The sequence below is a fragment of the Echinops telfairi genome, unplaced genomic scaffold (assembly GCF_000313985.2).
Source record: "Echinops telfairi isolate 266 unplaced genomic scaffold, ASM31398v2 ScPeMD7_2010;HRSCAF=2546, whole genome shotgun sequence".
Classification (NCBI taxonomy): Eukaryota; Metazoa; Chordata; class Mammalia; order Afrosoricida; family Tenrecidae; genus Echinops; species Echinops telfairi.
In genome coordinates, this window is record NW_022105908.1 from 20,707,750 (window position 1) to 20,711,250 (window position 3,501).

General features: G+C 45.1%; 1 long non-coding RNA gene across 1 annotated transcript in view; it reads left to right on the forward strand.

Annotated features, from left to right (window-relative positions):
- The first annotated feature begins 17 nt into the window (after positions 1-17).
- Positions 18-3,501, forward strand: part of LOC123522080 — an 8,779-nt gene continuing 5,295 nt past the window's right edge. The window contains exon 1 of the long non-coding RNA XR_006680377.1: positions 18-454. This is a non-coding gene — a long non-coding RNA (uncharacterized LOC123522080). The remainder of the gene's footprint in view (positions 455-3,501) is intronic.

Here is a 3,501-nt window from a genome sequence, read left to right on the forward strand (position 1 = left end):
TTTTTTTTTTTTTTTTAACAGATAACTGATACAGTAAAAGGGGACTAGAGCCCCTCCCGGAAGCCAAGCTGTACTATGATAGCCAGTACAATTTAAAATTGCTAAGCCACTGGAAACGTTTCTTAATTAAAATATTGTTATCCACACTTGGAATACCGTATGATTCTGCATGCTAAATTGAGAAGAAGGAAACAATGTGGGAGCTAGGAAAAGTCCATGGCGAGGGGCGTGGGGGAGCAAGTTGTGACGTTTGATGTTTTTAATGTCCAGAAGAAAGGATGCGCCTTTCAGCTATGATGCAGTCGGTTGTGACCGGAAACGCTGTGCTGTAGTGTTTGGGAAAGATCACCGGATCGCTTTTCTGAAGCACCTCTCTGGGTTTGAACTGCCAACCTTCCGGTTGGCAGCAGCAAACTTCATGGTTTGCCCAAACCAGGGACTCCCAGAAAAATGCGTAAGTATGCAAAAATGTCATTTTGCTTTCTTACTGTAGACTTAGGAAGGTGATCGTAGATCCTTTGCATAAAGGAGGGTATACAGTTTTTAAAGACACGCCTATTTTGCCCCTTCAATGAAAAAGTTTGTATACTTCTCTGGAAAGAGACCGAGTTGTAATAACTATTCAGGGAAGTAGAGGCATTTGAGGTATTGAGAACACAATTTTGCACTGAGTTAGTGAGACCCAAACAAGTACTGTCCGTGGCTAGGGTCCCTTAGTGGTGTGTTTCCACGGCTTTTGTTCAGGTTACTTTGAACAGGACCGCCCACGTACAGTTACCAACACCTGAGATCAAACCAGGAACCTTTAGCTCTTCAGTCTAATACTCTCCCAGCTGAGCGATATTCCAGCCACGTAGGAGTTGGGATTGACTCGATGGCGGTGAATTTGTTTATTTTAGTATAAGGATGTCTACGGAGATCTGGTGGTGTAGTGGTTACTCACTGCAAGGCCAGCAGTTGGAACCCACCAGCTGCTCTTTGGGAGAAAGATGGGCTTTCTATTCCCCTAAAGCGGTCTAGTCTCACAGAGGCAGTTCTGCCCTGTCTTATAGGGCCAGGGTCAGTGGGTGCCCACCTGATGACAGTGAGTCTAGTTTATGAGGAGCCCTGGTGGCATAGTCAGATAAGCGTTAGAATAGTCAAATCCACCAGCCTCTTCCTGGGAGAAGGATAAGGCTGTTTGTTCCCCTGAACATTTACAGCCTCGGGAACTCTATTTAGGGTGGTTATGAGTGGGGATGGAATTGATGGCAGAGGGTGGGTTTTTATTCTTCAACGGGCTGTGTAAGAGAACTTGGGACCTGGGGAACACCGGAAGATCCCAGGATAAGAGGCAGGGAAAGTGGCCTTGAATACAACCCTCATTTTTCTTTTCTTGGGGACTGCCTGGCTGGGGAGAGAAGCCTCTTTGGGTGAAGGATTCTAGTCTGCTTTAGAAATATTATTTTAAATGTTAATTGTTGCCAGGGCAGGAAGGGGCTTCCCAAAGTTCACAGGAAATGAAGAAATTACTGGATTCCCCACCCCTCATATAACAGATTGTTTGCCAAGGTAACATTGTCACCTTTAAGGTTGAGTGGCATCAGCTACATTACTCAGTTGGGCAACCATCACCAATATGGTAACTGATTTCCGTGACCAGAGATTCAGAGCTTCCTAAACAGGGACTCCTCCTTCCCAGCTGTCCCCCTCTCTCCTGCTTCTGGAAACTACTAATAAACTTGGATTTCTATACATTTGCCTTGTCTAGTTATTTCTTCAACTCAGCTTGTGTGAGGCCTTTCAGGTGAGTGGTCCTATATTGTATTTGTCCTTTGGTGATTGACTTGCTTCCTTCGGCGGCGTAGCCTTTTCAAGGTCAGAACATCATTTTTCTTTATGGCCGAACAATATTCCATTGGATGTAAGTCTATACGTGTTCTTTTTCGCCCGTTGGCATATTGATGGACATTGATGTTATTTCTAGGACCACCATTCTTATTTAGTCTCTTTTATTAATAACAGTTTGTTGGCACTTAATCCACATATCACACAATTAATTTAATAGCTCTATCATATCTAGAAGAGTTGTACAATCATTACCACACTCAATTTTAGATAATTTTCTCCCCACCCCCACCCCCATGGTTAAGTCACCTTAAAAAGTTTTATTAACACTTAATCCACATATCACACAATTCAATAGTTCAATCATATTAATAAGAGTTGTACAATCATTACCACAATTTCAGAACACTTTCTTCTTTCCCCCCCAGGATTAAAACACTTTCAAAATGAGTTGGATAATCACCATCAGTTCTAGTACTCCCTCCCACTCCCACATACATTGTTTTCTACCCCCTTTCCCCCTCACCCTCCTTGTCTCCCCCCCACCAACCTCTCCTATAAGCCCTTGCTGTCAGTTCTTATCTCTATGCATCTACTCCTTCTGTGCTCCACAAACAGGAAACCCCAACAGAAACAGTGAAAAATGAAGTGGTAAGGATACCATAAGAATAATAATACACAGAGAAAAATACAAATAATGAGTAAGAAAGAAGAGACCACCGTGGATATTTTAAAGGCCAGGGAAGACATTTTTGTCATGGAACTAGCAAGAAATCCTTGCACCTAGAAGAGTTTCAGGTTGGGTCTAGGGGGAGGTACACTGACCAAGTATCAAGTGTGATCAATTACAGTGATTGCTATCTGCTAGTAAGTAAAGCTGTTTGAAACCCTTGCCTGTGGCTAGTGGGGATCTTCCAGCGATTATTTACAGTCTTTGGGGGTTACACATATGAATAGGAAGAATGGGGGTGTGGTGAGGTGGGGGTGGGGGTGGCCAGTTGCCAAGAGCACAGGTTTTCGTAAGCTGGCCACCGAACATTCTTGGGAATGAAGTATTTGCTGAGGTGATTTCTCCAAGAAATACCCCTCTCCCGCTTCCTCCCCACCAGGTGACCTGGGGTGTTTTGGAAGTAGTGTTAATGCTTTGGGCTAGGACAGGGTACAACCAGGAGGGTCAAAGCCAGCATGGGCACACCCCTTGAACTAGGCACGGCTTTTACATTTTTAAATGATTGCCCCCACCCACCCAAAGGGGGGGGACAGACATTTTTTAACACACAAAGCTCACATTGCAGTGTCCATAAATAAAGTTTTACGGAACGTGGTCACTCGTTGCTTTAAGTTTTGTAGCTGCTTTTCTGCTGCAAGGAGAGTCGGCTAGTGGTGACAGCCTGTGTGGCCCACAAGTGCCGAGAGCCATAAGGGTGCGAGCTGCTGTCTGACTCAGTTGGCAAACACTAGGGGCCTTCAAAAAGTGAACAGGCAAGTGCCATTCTCTGTCAAGTCAATTTTCCCACATGCGTCTCAGACACCCTCCCTGCCCTGTAGAGCTTTCGCAGCAGATATTGAGGGAAGCCTAAAACCCCCAGACCAGACTCACTGCTAGGAAGTCGATGTGCTCACGGTTGACGCTGTAGGACAGGGGAGTACTGCCCGTGGGGGGTTCTGAGACGG